Source organism: Nanorana parkeri, unplaced genomic scaffold (assembly GCF_000935625.1).
Source record: "Nanorana parkeri isolate BGI_ZX_2015 unplaced genomic scaffold, ASM93562v1 scaffold589, whole genome shotgun sequence".
Classification (NCBI taxonomy): Eukaryota; Metazoa; Chordata; class Amphibia; order Anura; family Dicroglossidae; genus Nanorana; species Nanorana parkeri.
Window position 1 is genome coordinate 860,338 of NW_017306857.1, and position 16,066 is coordinate 876,403.

A 16,066-nucleotide genomic window follows, 5' to 3' on the forward strand; every position below is an offset into this window, starting at 1 on the left:
CATACATCAAAAGATTTAAACAAAGCAGTGCTTACAAAAAAATACTGAGAATCTTCTAGTTATGAATTACTTTTTAGGTCAAAGTGTAGTTTACAGAAGATCGCAGACTTCCAAGTATTGTAAGGAGGAGCATGGAGCAGGAAATCATTTGCTTTAGTTCCAGGGAGGCTGGGAGGAGAACTTGGTCCAAATGTCAAAGATGGTCTGAAACAAAAACCTGATGGTTATTCTGCTGTCATACATTAAAGGTCACTTGTCATTTTTGTGAAATATAAACGAAACGCATAGCTGTGGAGAACGGGATGGCCTGTCTCTCTTATAAGCACTAAATGTAATTTGCCTGTATTCAACAAGGCAAACCAGTATTCTGCAATGTAAGCCTTTTGAGACTCACTATACCCAACAAATATACTTGCCTTAGCACAAAGTTCCCACTGTGTATGCTTTTCTTTAGGAAAGGAATGTACATGTATTTTGCTTCCAAAGATTTTGTGTGTTCAGGTCAGGCATCTTTCCATTACATAGCTGTATGCAACTGGTAAACTTCATTATTTGACCACTCAGATACATTTTTATACCACTGGCATGCTGATCTTCAGCTAAGTTTTTTTTTCCCCTTTATGCTGCCCTTGTCATACATCGAGTTAGTTGTAATGGTTACTTACCTGTACCTATCGCTGGTTATATTAGGGATAGATCTATTCCTAATATGCCACCATTTGTTTTTTCTCTTTTATGTATATTTTCCATATAGATTGTGTACAGCTTGGGTTGACTACTGTTTGTCAGTTTGGTGATGCCTTGTCCAAATTTCTTACTGGTCCCCTGCTCACTGTGCAACCTGGGCTTTGCCCCTCCTGTGGTCCCTTCTTCCCATAGTGGGCAGTGGTGGATGCCAGGCTTCAGTGTCCCCATATTTCATGGCATAGACAAGTTGGTACAATTATGTCACATAATCATGATTCCATTGCGGTTGTTCTTATACATAGTCATATATTTGGTGTCTTATAATTTGGTTATACTTGGGTTACTTCAAGATAAGCATACCAGCCAGCTTTGCATGACATTCTTAACCACTAAATTTGGAGGAGGATCCCTACATCATCATTTCAGCAAGTCTACTACTTCAGTTGTATATCCTTCAAGGGTGGCTCATAATGGATGTTTCTCTTGCCCTAAAGGAATTTTTGTTTTAACGCACTGATAATATATATGTAATAAAATGTACTAGTTTTGATCCTTTTTTTTTGTATCTTTCTATGTTTCTTAGTCTGGGGTCCTGCTAAAATACTCATCCCTGCGGTGTTTGTATGATGTTTATTCTATTTTGGGGGTGAGGTGCCCTTCACATGGGTATCCCTCCTCCTTTGTCTGGAGACCTTGATGTTGTTATTTAAACCAAATCGTTTTTTTTGATAACTTCAGGATTCTTGTGTCCAAGACAGCAATGCCAGGTGTGAATTCAGTTCAAATCTTTTTTCTCTTTAAAATTGTTACTACTTTACGTCTTCTGCTTTTTACCTGATAAAGTTTGCCTCTGCCTCTGATTTTTCCTTCAGCTAGTATGTGGCTTCCTTGCGTGATAATACAGTTGTTACCTCTAAATGTCACTACATTTCCTAGCTTGTTGAGCTTCTTCCCCGTCAGGAAGTTACCTTTAAGAGTAGGAACATCTACTACATCTTTGATGGGTATCTTTCTGATGACTGTTTGAGATAGAAGGCCATGTAGATATTTTACCCTAATTCATATAACTGTTGTAATTATTTTTGTCTTGCTTTGACCAAGCTACGGGAATACATTTTTATCATTGGTCATTTGGCTTAGAGCCACAGAGTCAATTTACCAGTTGAAAAAATGATCCGGTGCCCTCTTTGGAGTGAAAGGCACACTCAGTAATAGAAGCATCTTCTATTTCTTCATTAACACTTTGGCCTTTTGTTCTTTAACTTGTCTCTTTGCCGATTCATTTTAGATTTCCAAACTCTGCAGTATGACTTCAAATTACCTGTCTGTTTGCGCATGAAACAGTCACAAGTTTGCTTTCCTTTAACAGGGGGTAAGCTCATCATCTTGTCAAGCATCGAGTGATATAATAAGTGTCTCATATCTGTCAGGGAGTCCACTGAGTAGCAGTGCCGTCAGGTGTTCCGCCACTTCTAAAGTACATCTTATATATTTTTGCATGTGCTGGCCTTTCATTAGCTTAGTCTAACTTTTTACGTGCACAATTTGATCATCCCCTATGCTCAGGGATATAGCACTTCAAGCTTTTTGATCTTCCTCTGTCCACCCATCTGTTGATGTGTTTGGTTTGGGCTCTTTTATACACTTCCATGTACCTCTCTTATCAGCAGCATTTTTATTTTACATTTTCAGGACTGGATATTTTGGTCTTTCAGCTTAGTGGTAGAGCGCTATTACTAGCCAATATATAAGATCTCTGACCATTTTTTTCTGAGAATATTTTGCTGTATACAGTATGCAACAGTGTTTAGTATTTGGCTGTAGCTGGGCCCATAACCTGTTGGAAAGCTGCTATTGCAGCTTTTGGTAAGTCAATCCAATGGAGGAATCACCCACATCTCCTGCAGCTAGTGATCACTCCATTGGATTGACCACAACAGGAATTGATCTCTCTGAATGCTTTGAGGCCTGAATTTCCTGTAAGGCTGGGTTCACACCTAGGCATTTTCGCGATAAAAAAACACGCGACAAACGCCCGTTTCCGAGGGCTACTTGGCTATATCCCAATGGAAACGCGAGACCAAAACGCCCCAAAGAAGTACATGTACTTCTTTGGGCGTAGGCCGTTTTGTATCGCGTTCGGACGGGCGGAAATACGGCAAGGTGTGAACCAGACCCATTGAATACAATGGGATTTAGATGTTTGAGCCTTTTTTTAGAGCGTTCGTCGAGCGTTGAACGCGCTACAAAACGTTCAGGTGTGAACCAGGCCTAAGTATGTATTTTGCTTATGGTGGAGGACACAGCTCATCCTGTATACTTTAGTATTAGGTCCCTTTAAAAGATAACCCCTGCAAAGTTTTTGATTTCCTTGTGAATGAGTATATTCATTTTGGACAGCAAGTCCTCTTTATTGTCAGTTAAGGGTGGAGTGCAGTTTTTTGGTGGGTTTTTTACACGGCAAAAAGAAGGTCTGACATATCTACCGTATGTGTAGTTTAAGAGCGGCATTATGATCTGTATCTTTTCCTTTATAGCAGTTAAAGGCAAAGTAAAGTAGCACTTCAGGAGCTGGAGGAGAGATGTATATCTTGCTGCAAAATTCACAGCAGGTTGGAGCAGAGCCAATCAGTTAGGAGGAACCACAGGAGAGGGAGTTACAATAGTCTAGACGGGATATGATGAGAGTGTGCACAAAGTTGTAGTCCTCTTGTACTTGAAAGATGGACTAATGTGAGTTTATTATCACAGTAAAACAATTAACACACGCCTTATACAGAACGTACACATTCAGTGACAAAGGCTTTATTTTACATTTCATGGTCACTTAAAGACCATAAAAGTCCAGAAATTGTATTTAATATTGTAAGATATGTTTAAACTACATAAAGTGCTTAGTAAAATTACTGAAAGGAGTTAAACTACTGGAAGGGTATAAAGTCTATCTCAGAGCTAGTTCACACCGTGTCCGGATCATGTTCAGACCAGAAAATTTGTTCCCGGACCAAAAAAGCATCCCAATATATCCCTATGGTATTTCTGGGCTCTGTTCTCACCAGCGCATTCCGTTCTGGACCAGACAAACAAGTAAAAAACGTATACAAATGCACGCGAACGTACTGGAAGCACCTGTAAACCCATTTTAAGCTAAAAAAGAAAAATTACGGTAACATTGTCATAAAAACGCGGCAAAACACAATGTAATGCTTTCCAGATCTGGTCCGGAAAATGGTGTGAACCTGGCCTCCATCCAAATTTAAAATAGCTTATGAAGACGCTATTGATCATATTTTTCTATGCAATTAGTTATCATGCAGTAAAACTGACCTTATTCCTTGGTCCCATGATCTTCCTCCCTGTCAGTTCCAGTTGTGACAACTGATGCCAGTCCGTTTACTGGACCTGTCTTGATGCCTTCCCTTTCGCTGACTTCATCACTCCTGAACTGTAATCAGTGCAGGGCTATCAGCCTTGTAATCAGGATGGGATGTGGCCTCTGAAAGGAGTACTTGTCCTCTTTCCAGTGCTAGAGAGCAGGGGACCAGATATACAAGATCTATCCTTTGAGTTAAACATCATCGCTAAGCAGGGATACAATTACCGATAGGAATCAGGTGCTAAACTGGGAGTACTATCCCCCTTGTACCTTGAAGATATTTATTGCCGTAGACTGGCTGGGGCCCATAGGATGAATGAATTAATGTATGAGTGCTATGAACAACGTTGTTCTTTTATGAAATTATTGAGAGGCGGTATTATTGGTGCGATACTTTGATGTTATCAAATAAAGTTTATACTTTTATATATACTTACTGGTCTCGGTCGGTTTAGTAACCGCTTTTTACAGCATTCCTCACTTGAAACACTGTTGCTCTTTTTGTGAATGTTGCAGGACCATGGAAAAAGGTTAGTACAGCTATTCCTCACTTAACAATCGAGTTCCGTTCCTACGACCAGGTCATTAAACTAATCGGTCGTTAAGTGAGGAACTGTATACAGTACTGTATTAGTACAGTACTGTATAGTGTTGGAGATGTACAGTATTGTACAGTGTACTGTAAATCTGTCAATACAGTATTTAGTGAGACTAGCAGCGCAGACCAGAGTACAACACTGAAGATGGTGAAGAGGCGCACTGCCACTGCCACGTTCCAGCACTACGGTCGGATAAGTGCGAGTGGTCGCAAAACAGGTAAGTCGTTAAGTGAGGAATATCTGTATTGCTGTGTGCTCTCCCATCCAGTAGAAAAAATGAGCAACAGATTTTCCAGCAGCAAGAGGGTCACACTAAACTGTAAGGTTAAAGAGACTCTGTCACCAACTAAGGCCTTGTTCACACCAAATGCAGAGCAGATCCGCTCAGGTTTCTGCACACGCAGTGCAGTGGGTTGTGGCGCGTTTATGATGCGTTTTTTTTTTCCGTTTAACATGGGCTTTCAGTGCGTTCCAGGCATTTGCATGCATTTTTTATGCGTTTTTGATGCGTTTGCAGATCCAGAGCAGGTAAAATAGGGCCTGCTGCAGTTTTTTCACCTGCTCTGGACCTGCACGCTGCAATGTGAACTGGAGCAAAAAATACCATTGGAATACATTGGAGTTTTGATCCGGTCTGCAACTGCTCTGCACCTGCTCCGTGCTTGGTGTGAACAAGGCCTTAAGGAAATGCAGGTAAAAACACAAAAGGATCAAATATTTTAAATGCTTTTTTGCAGTTTTTCCTATTGCTAAAGTACTTTTTATTCATTGCAATGTGGCTTTGAACTTGTTAGAAAATTTGAGTCTTCCCAGAATAGTTATTTCCCTAGCCCTGCACCCTCCCTAGCATGTCATAGCTCTCACCTCTTAAGCACTTTTTTGCTTATCTCTGTAGCCTTATAAAAATACCAAGTTAATACATTACCCATACTGAAAAAACATTCTGTTTCCTTAAAACCAGCAAAACCTGCAGCCTCCTGGCTCAGAGTACATTCTGAGCTGCTCTCAGAGCTCCTTGCTGAACAGCTGTCACCTGATCAAAACAACTCCCTCTAGTGGTTGAATGGAATATTGTGTTTATAGCACATATCCCTGGGGTCCATGTTAGGCACTTATTGTGAGGCCCATGGGGCCCCTGCCTACTCAAGCCAGTGAGAAGAAAAATATTCGTTAAACTGGAAGTCATTAACTGGTTTGATTTATTTCTTCCACACTGTTCACTTACATTGTCCATCAATGTGCTATTCATCAAACCAGCCTATGACTCCTGAAGCAATTCCTCAGTCTATAACAAATCTAACAGCATATTTGCAGTTTTTTACTATCTGCTGTAGAATGACTGTAGTCTCTGACCATCTCCTGTAGCATGCCTTTAGTCTCTCTCCCCTAGATCAAGAACATTGATCACAACTGGAATAGATGGATGCAAACACACAACCAGGCCACACTGCTGGAAAGATAATTTATCTTTAGAAAAAATATTGGCATTTCATACGCATAAGTGCATCTACATAAAGTTTAATGAAAGTTACATTTTAAATATTTGTATTATCTGTATTACTCTTGTTTCCCTAGAGCTATGAAAGATGATGGTGCTATCAGTGGCGTAACCAGAGTTCTGGGCGCCCGGGGCATTATATAAACAACCACTGGAACTGTACCCTGCACCTCCCCTCCACACACACATGTTTTTATTTTAATTTTTCAAGTGTGGGAGGAAAGACACCGGCCGCTCGCAGCGTTTGGCCGGCTGTCATTTTCTCTCTGATTCCTTTCATCCCTGCTGGGCACTGCTCTGTGTCCCAGCAGGGATTAAAGGAATCACGGCCGCGCCAACAAAACGGCAGGAAAATGTCACTTTCGGCTTTTAGCCGAAAGTGCCATTTTCGGCCGGCGCCCCCCCCTTCACTTTTCGCCCGGGGCCCGCGCCCATGCTGCCCCCCCCCGGTTGTTACGCCACTGGGTGCTATAACCATTATTTAAAAATAATAGTAACACGTAGAATGATAATAGTGTAGGCTTTACTACTTGGCTGCTTATCAGCCCCTTCTATTTTTCTATTGTTACAGCCTGACAGCTCTACGAGTGTAGACAAAGAAACAACAAACTAGGAGGTCTTATCCTCATTGTTTCACAGTATGTTTGAAGTGAGAACTTGCTGCAGGAAATTAAAGGTTAACTGTGTGGGTAGAAGATAAACACATATCACAAATAGAATATCAATTAGACCAGACATTAGCCAAAACTAGCAGCCATCAAAAATAAATCCACAGTCAATGTTAGAGTTAGCATAATATAATCTTAGTGATATGTTCCCGTGGGTCAAGGTTGGCTGAACAGATATTGGGCTTTGAAGGTATAGTATGAGTTAAGAGAATATAATAAAATCCAGCTGTCCAAGACCCAAATTAAAGAATAATATGTAGTTTTTTAATATGAGTATGATGAGTGCAGTCCTAGTCACTTAAAGCTCAATAGAATTCTCACAACTTTTTACCTCTTTATAGTTTTAAACACCTGCAAGTTATGATTTGTGATCTCTGTGCTTGCAGAGTAATAGCCACAGCCCCTAGTACAACTGTTCTCACATAGCATTGAAGAGAAGGAGAATGGGTGTGCTGGACCAGGGCTGTGAGAATTGAGAGCTTGCCATACACAGCTCAATTTTCAGACAAACATTCATACAAATAATCTCATCATGATATTCAATAATGCCATAAGAGACGTTTCGTATGCGCGATTACGTCATGGTGGGGTGTCACCCAGTCTCTGCTCTGGGTGACACCTGGCCTCGGGATGCCCCTGACCATTAACTATGGGGTCAAATTAACTAAAAACAAATAAACAATCAAATTAATGTTCCCAATGGAATTTTTTCAAATTTAATTCTGCTGGTGTATGGCCAGCTTTATTCTGTTGCCTATTAGACTGTATTGTCATATTTAGACACCCTGAAAGCAGAAATTACGTATTTGTGACTCCATACTGAAGTAGGAAAGACATGGAAGACCCATTTGGAGACATATAGGACATGTGTGCAGTCCTAGGACAGGTAAAAGGCTTCCTGGGATTCATGGGGTCAATGCTGTTGGCCAACTCAAGTATAAGGCTAGTATAATCTGGAAAGTGGTTATGAGCCATCGTGGGTTTTCTGATAAGTTGGGGATGTACTTTTGCCTAAGTAGGGTGCTGATGCTTACAGCATAGTAATAGTGAAGCTTTCATCTGAAATACTATTAAAGCCGAACTTCAGGCCAGTGGATCTCCTGGAGCTCTGCCAGAAGATATGAATGCCCATCCCCATGCATACACACCCTGAGTTTCAGCTGCAGTAGGAGCACTTCTCTTCTGACCTCCAAATGCTCTGCAAACCCTGTGGACAACTGTTGCTGGTACTGTTCCTCATAGAACCACCACTGTCCTGCTTCAAGGTCCCTATGACTGCATTTCTCCCTGTTGGCATCCTGATGAGAACATTGCATCTTAAACTTGCTCCTGCCACAAAGACTTTCACAAGTAATTGCGTGTAATAATCAGTGCTAGGCAATGACTGTTGTAACAATAAAATGCAGGGGAGATTCCAAGTATGTGAAAGACAGAAAGTAATATTCAGCATTCCATTTGAAAAAAACACATATAGGTCAAAAACAAAACCCCCCCAAAAAAACAAGGTGCAAATATGACGCAGGAAAGCTGAGTTTCCATGTTAATGTTTATATAGTGATAAGATCTCATAACAGATAACTGACCACTAATCAGTAGAATCTTATCTTCTCATGTGTTGGTTTACATTGCACCAAACCTGCATAAACTGATGTATGGTGTTGGGCCAAATTTTAAGGAAATACACAATTTATGATGATGATATAAAAAACTCATTTGCTAACAAAAATGCGCATTATACACAAAAACATATACTTTTATTTCAACCTTTCTCTGCCATTCTGTTTCCATGCACTGCACGGCTGATTGCCAACAAGCCTGAAACAACTGTATGGAGTTTGGAATACATTACTCTATAAGATTAGGCTGTGTCAGTACTAGGGATGCGCCGATATATCGGCCGGCGAAACATATCGGCCGAAAATGGCACTTTTGGCATAATGCCGAAAGTGCAATTTTCTGGCCGATACAGCGGTGCATCCATTCTTTCTCTCCTCCCCAATGGGCGCTGCTTTGTGTCCCAGCGGGGAGGAGAGAAACTGTCACAGGCTGCCGAAGGAGAGCGATGTGAGCAGCCAGCGTCTCCTGTCACAGATCGGGAGAGCGGTGTGGGCGGAGACAGCCATCGCTGTCACAGGAGGCTAAGCTCCGCTCGCTCAGCCTCATGTGACAGAGTGTCAGGAAGGAAAACGGGTACAAACACTCAGTGATCAGTGATCGATGATTGTTTGCAAATAATTGAGGTCATAGAATGTTGACTATATCCTCAATTATGAATGAATGGGAAGTGATCTACATCACCTCCTGTTCATTTATAATTGTGGTTATAGTAAACATACTCTGTCTTCATGTTTTGAATGAACAGGAACACTCAGTATAGAGTCTTCTTATTCATTTAAACTGGGGATACAAAAAAAAGAGATTGAGAACACAGAGCCCTCAATCTCTTTTTCTATTTTATAAGGGAAATATCAGGGGTCTGTTTATACCCCTAATATTTCCCCAAAGCCCCTAAAAGTAAAGTAAAAAATTAAAATATTTAATAAAAAATGAAATAAATATAAAAATATTAAAAAGTTTATAAAAAATAAATACAAATAAAATATTTGAAAAAATGTGAAAAAGTAAAAATAAAAAACATTTTCGGTTCCGGCCTGACTTTTTTTTTATTTTTCGGTTTTGAAATTTTCATTTCGGTGCACCTGTAATCTGTACTATAAATCAGCAGTTCTGGATATACAGTTAAACAAGGGCATAAATTAATGATTTAGGCTATGCCCACTATTCTAAAATTAGGAATAAACCCTTTATTTGAGATTTGTGATGGAAGTAAGAAGAAACCATCTTTACAGTACAAACACAATTCCCCATATTGTATCCCTTTAAGACCCTGCAAGTACAAAAAAACACAGTACAGCTGATACAGTATGACAGGGCTCAAAATTTCAGGTCCTGAGCTACTAGCCAGGCCTTCAAAGTTACTCGCCACCAGTTGCCCTGCATAACACAAACAAACACACACAGGGCACAACGCGCACACAGCACAACAAGTATGATATGACAATACACAGCATTTTGTGGACAGAGTGCTGTCAGTCCTGCCCAGTTTCTTTTGCCAAATTACTTTGACTCTATCTCCCATCCCCACAACAAAAAGTCAAATAATTCTGTAGTCCCATGATAAGAACTAAAGGGCTAATTACTCTCCTTGAGTAACACATGACGTTTGCACAAGACATAGGACAGATGACAAAATATCTGGCGTGATCAGGTGGTATTTTTTGCACTTATAGAACAGGTATAGCAAAATGGAAATGGATCTGTTATTCTTCAGATATCTATATTATCTGAAATTATTATTTCTGTGTGAAATTCCAAGGCACTGCACAGGCAAAAATTGTGCATGACAAGAATCAAGAATGACCTAAGCACCGCCTTCTAATACGTTTTACCCATCTAGTGGCCGAGGAGTGAGCTCGCTCTTGTGATGGACTACATTTTCAAGTTTAGTTTACCAATTTGTGTTGAGATTGTAGTCCATCATGGGAGTGAGCTTGGAGCGGTGGCTACTTTACAACACACACAGGGGCCATGGGGAACAAAAGTAGCCACCCTCCAGAAGGAAGGACAGTGTCAGCACCAATTCAGAGATGATTTGAGGATCTACAGCTGCGTGATACACAAATAAACTACATGTTTGTTAATAGTTAAGTTACTTGAATGCATTTTTAAGCTCCTGAGTTTAGTGTCACTTTTGCTATTCACTCTTGTTCTACATCTATGAATGTCTAACCAAAACAACCAGGTCTATGAGCATCTTTTTGGTCATTGACATTTATAGCAGCTACAAAGAAGTCAGTACCTCTGACAAGAAGAAAATGGGCAGGGGAAGGAGCAAACAATGGGAAAGGGGAATGGGCAAATAATGGGAAAGGGTAAGGGGATGGGGCAATATGTTTTTCACTTGCACCACGGCCCAGAGTTCTACTGTTACTCCCCCCGATTACGGATGGCTTTGCACCAAGACATTACTGTATATCTTAGCAAGTGTGCTAGGAATGTGTCTACTTGAAATCTGTTTAGCAATGGTTTGCTGGTTTCACAGTACAGAAAATATGTCGATGCAATCCTCTGCGGGGGATGCGGTCAGGGCTCCCATGGGTTCTTTTTTTTTTCCTGTTCGGTTACTCAGAATCACTTATCACAGCGCTGGAGGAAAACAACCCAAGCAGCACAATTGGCTTTTGTCTTATAATTGAGTAAGGTGTGCCTTGTGTAAGTGATGCACGCTTGCTTTTAAAAGACAAAATATGTTTTTCACCGGACACTCTTAAAGAAAGCAGCACACATTGCAGCAAGAATCATGCTAGCTAAAGTCTTGCCAAAATGTTCTAGAAGTGTCCAAGCCGTGTTGTGAACTGCATCTTCAAAGTATCTCTCATCTGTATGCTGTTAAAAAGAGATGTGGATGTTATGTGGTTCAGTTGCTTTTAGCACCATTTTACTATTCCCCTGCTGATTGTGACTCGATTCTGGCATCTCTTTGTATCCCATTCGCTTCCCCCTCCCCACTTTAGGGTGAATCAGATTGCTGTAGGATATGAATACAACCGGGGAATCTGTCACACATCTACAGTTGGGAGGGGGATTCCATGAAGCAGCCCCCTCTGTTCCTGGAAATCTTTAGTTAGGAGGAGACAAGCCGATTGGGCAGTGAGCGACAATTAACCCAAACCAGAAGAACCCAGGATCACTGAAAAGGAATGTGCCTGAATTAGGCAGCAACAAGGCACTCAGGAACTAGGTTACGGTGTTCTTTGGGCAGCTGTACAGTCCTTAAGCAATATAATATCATTTTACAGAGTCATCAGTGGGATTCAAGGCTTGGAGTTTGTAAGGGGTGCCAGGGGTAGTAATCATTACTAATGGGCTTTTGGATGCTAAGTTTATGAAATATAGAACTCTATATCCATGTTAACAATGCAACACACAATCCTCTCAAGCAGAAGGGTAATTGGTATGACTAGGAGGACTTGCACCCTGGGCACAAGATTTATTACAATATACAACATTTTCCTGTTCCAAAACCGTTTCAACCTTATTAAATGTATTTAATGGTAAAACTAGCTTTTCAGTTGAATAGCAGACCTCTGTTTTTATCTTTTTTTCTCCAATTTAGCAGATTGCTATTTTTTTAGCAATCTAAAAAAACAATGCTGATGCCCAAAGTTTACACCAATTCATTAACTTTCAGCATCAACATACATAAGGCAAGTAAATAATTTTGAAGACAATTGTCATATTTGAAAGAGTTAGGTTTTGGGTAAAGCGTTAGGGCAGGTTAAGGGTTAAAGCAGAAATCCAGCCAAAACGGTTCTTAACCCTTGCAGTTGGGTTACTGCCGTTTGTGTGTAGGTGCAAAGAAAAGTAATACTCACCCAATCCTCAGAGCCGGCTTGACCCGATCCCTGGATCCCCTCTCCCCTTCTGCTGCAGCGGTCTAAGGATCCCTGAGTCATCAGTTATATCAGGCATCATGGGACATACCATTGCTGCAGTGGACAAGAAGACCGACTTAAGAGACCAGAGTAGCTGCCAGCCGCCCCAGCCGTTCTGGTGAGTATAACTTTTTTTATTTTAGCTCCTAGACAAAAACAAGCACTTAACCTTTGCAGCGTGGGGGTAGCCACATTGCAATGGTTAAGAAAAAGTCTGCCCTGCTTTAATTTTGGATAGGGAAACCTAACAGGGAGTTAAGTATTTGCCTTTTTGCTACATTTTGGTCTGTTATATATAGCATTTTTTATATTTGTTTGATAACTGCAAAAACAACTGGTGATCTTATCAGAAATTCAGAGCTGTCCTGTGTCCTTTGCATACTCCCTGTGTTATCTCAATGAGTTTCAGGGGGGAATTTATCAAAACTGGAGCAGAAGAAATCTGGAGCAGTTGCCCATGGCAGCCAATTAGCTTCTCTCTTCAGTTTGTTCAGTTAAGATTTAAAAATCAAAGAGAGAAGCTGATTGGTTGCCAGGCACAGCTGCTCTAGATTTTGTCTGGTCCAGTTTTGATAAATTCCCCTCTCAGGATCATTAGGAGCAGAGTGTTTTTGCTTAATGGAGTGGGTCCTGTTGGAGGCATTGCAATGTTAGCAGCTGATCCAGTATATTTTGTACTGGACCTGGCATTGTGAATCAAAGGGATTTTTTTAACTTTAACGCTGAACTCCAGGATAAGCAAATATTGTCTAACTACAAGAGGTATGTGTATTTATACCCAAATCTTGGTGTGCTTTGTGTAATAAGACCAGTCGTTGCTGCCCTCTCTCCTGTGCAGGGTCACTGGTCTTGTATTTGCCCCCTCCTATAGTTTTCTAAAAGCAAGCAGCCTGTAGTGGGTGGACCTGCTGGGTCCCTCCCACAGCTCTGCTCTTTGCACAGGTTAAGTACAGCACAGAGATGATGTCACTGTTATTTTTTCAAGATAATAATTGGGTTTCCAAAGGCATTTGGTGCACATAAAGCAGATTTATATTCTTTGTGGCTTTTGAGGAATGCATTTAAATGAAAGTTCAACTTCAATTTAAGTCCTGCAATTTTTTTTTTAACTTTTGGATTGAGTGAAGGAGTGTTAGCACCTCTGTTGGGCTTTTAATTTGTTTGGGTTCCCAATGTGTCCTTACTTTCATTCCCAGTTTCAGATTGTCAGAGGGAGAGGAACTTATTTGAAATTCCTCCCACGAGGGATAGGGGCAGTAAGAAAAACACTTGTTATTTAACAAGGTGGGAAAACCTATGTGTGTGTGGTATTTATTTCTGTTTGTTTCCCTATCATAGTGACTCCTAAACTTCTATTCTCTTGTGCTGGTGTTAAAATAATAGAAACCCTTCCCCACTCTATTTAAAACTAAAAAAGAAATTGTAGACAGCTATCACACCTACATCAGTTTGTTGGACATACCATTCCATAACCATGGGCAATAATACAGAGCCCCCACTTTTAGGGAAGGCTTTCCACTAGAGTTTGTCTTAGGATTACACCTCCAGACAGGGCTCATCCAAGGAGTGAGGTCTAAGCACTGCCTGGTCCTTGCCAGAGCTCCTGATAGTGGAGTTTGGCTCTTGCTGCAGCTTGGTACCCAGTTGTGGCCCTCAGGATCGCTATGCCAAGGGATGGGCAAGGACAAGGAAGGCAACAATGCAGACACAGTGGATGGGGCAGTAGGCCAAAGTGCAGTCAGCATTAGGGAGGGGTCTTGGCAGGGAACAAGCACTCAGCAGGCAAGGCAGGAGGTGAGAGTGTAGTCGGGTCCAGGCAGACAGCAGAGCAGGTGGCAAGCAAAGAGTGGTCAGACGGTCCAGGTCAGCAAAACAGGAACAGGCTTCATCTTATAGCTCTTAGCACAAAACAGGGTAGCTGGTTTGAAGACACAGCACCAGCCACTTCCAGAGCAGATGCTTATATAGCCCTCTGGGTTAGAGGACAAGCTCAGCATTGTTTCAAGGAGTTCTGGAAGTTTTGGAACAGATTCAGTGGCTACTATTGGACATGCTTGCCAGGATTCTGTGAGTACCGGCCATTAGAAGTACTATTGGAGGTACTGGAAGGTATTATAAAAGTCCCGGCAGGGATTTTAAAAGAAGTTCTGGACATCCTGACATGGACTCTGCAAAAACTATAACAATTTGGAAGGTGTCTGTGCGAATTTGTGCCCATTCAACCAAAATAGCATTTGTGAGGTCAGGTACCCATGTTGGATAAAAAGATCTGGCTATCAATCGTCATTGCAAAATGATCCCAAAGGTGTTTCATAGGGTTGAGGGCAAGGCTCTGTTCTGCTTGCGTTTCTCCACAGCAAACTCATCTAACAATGTGTTTATGGTCTGGCTTTCTGAACAGGGACACAGTCATGAAACAGAAAATGGTCTTCCCCAAAATGTTGCAACACATATGCCTAAAATGTCTATGCATGCTGTAGTATTAACAGGACACTTGAACTCAATCATTTAGAGCAGTTCCCACAAATGGGAACAAATGGTTCCCACAAATGGTTTAGCAACATTGTTTATTTTTAAGTCAATCAAATTCAAAATGTACATTATTTAGAAAATTATAAGATGTGAACACTGTTTGAAATAAAGTTCCCTGAGAGGGAATGTGTTCTTAAATAGGCTTTACTCTTAATAGATACTCTAAATATGCTGCAAGTAGAAGCTTTATGCCACCATGTAGGTACATTTTATGGGAAAAATATTTTAATGTCAATGGTGATCACTGCAGAGAATGTCAGAAATTGCACATACTTTAGTTCATAACACCAGTCAACATTTGCAGTTCCACAGGAATGGGGGTAACATACCAAAAGCGTGCATCAGCCATATTTGTGATTTGGTAAATTGATATAATAGTGATATAAAATATTTTACAAGTGAAAGGAAAAAGAAGTGCCTACTGTAACCAGGGCCGGATTTATTCTCTCTGCTGCAGCAAGACCAGGTTCCTCTTTACGCCCCCCTACCCGCCAACCCCCCATAGAGAATGGGAGACCTGCAGGCTGCATGCAAGTGATCCCGTCGACATTGCGGAGATCACTTGTACAAAACAAGTGGCGGCTTCCACCCTGTACATTTAGCTCTGCTTGCCCAAAGGAGGGCTAAATGTAGAAAACAATTTCCCTGCCTGGGCCCGGGACTGCATGCCCCGGGCATCGGGAGATAGGAGTTCCACACCCCTGATGCCCCTCTACTCCCTGCTGCCCCGAGGCCGGGCCGTGGTTGGCCTTGTGGGATATCTGGCCCTGACTGTAACTAAAGACAGTAAAACAGTTAGACTACTGTTACTAATGACTTCAGAGTAAGCTTCAGACTTACTAGTGACTTCAGCCTAAGCTTCAGAGTAGCTATAAGCCACCTGAACCCATCTCAATTCAGTGGATAACTGCAATACTCAACTCAGACTGGGTCATTTAGGGGTACACTTAATGTGCACTTCCAATGTCAGAAAAGATTGTTATCATCAGTTTCGAAGATACATTTGCCTGCCCATGGCTAGCTTTACCAATAGCCCTAAAATAATGATCTGAACAAACATGCACATTTAAGGCCATTTTTGCATGCAGCCAAAAGAACGGGGTACTCCATTCAGCGCAAACCAGCTCACAAGACACTATCAGGTCTATTCACAAACCTAACCTGATCGACTGACCCCCCCCCCCCCCCCCCAGCGACCACTCGGTTGCGCA